Raw genomic sequence first — 413 nt, forward strand, 5'->3', positions numbered from 1 at the left:
TTAATGAGATCTAGCGATGTTTTTTCCGCATTTTATAATGTGACCAGCTTTAAATACGCGTTCCCCTTCAACAAATTTTCTTTCTGAAGGGTTTGTACCCACCCATTCACAAATTTGACTTATACTTAAGAACATTATGGATAAAAACTAATTGATTTCCTATGTTTCTAATGCTAATCGCAAGCCCTTCGCCGCCATATTGATTTACTATATATATTGGCCACGCCTCCATGTCAAATCCCAATATTTGTGACAAATAAGAAAATAAACAATTGAAAAAAAATATACTAAAATTGGAACGATACAGAGATTAGCATGGCCCCTGCGCAAGGATGACACGCAAAATAATGAAGCGTTCCAACATTTTTGCAATCGGCGAGTCAATTATGGTTACTGTGACTTTAAAAAAATAC

General features: G+C 34.9%; 1 non-coding gene across 1 annotated transcript; it reads left to right on the forward strand.

Moving 5' to 3' along the window:
* Positions 1-272: 272 nt before the first annotated feature.
* Positions 273-367, forward strand: LOC113464772 (U6 spliceosomal RNA). The gene has a single exon (XR_003389628.1). It is a non-coding gene; the product is annotated as a U6 spliceosomal RNA (small nuclear RNA).
* Positions 368-413: the final 46 nt, after the last annotated feature.

Source organism: Ceratina calcarata, unplaced genomic scaffold, assembly GCF_001652005.2.
Source record: "Ceratina calcarata isolate Rehan_Ccalc_2016 unplaced genomic scaffold, ASM165200v1 scaffold527.2, whole genome shotgun sequence".
In the NCBI taxonomy this organism is placed as follows: domain Eukaryota; kingdom Metazoa; phylum Arthropoda; class Insecta; order Hymenoptera; family Apidae; genus Ceratina; species Ceratina calcarata.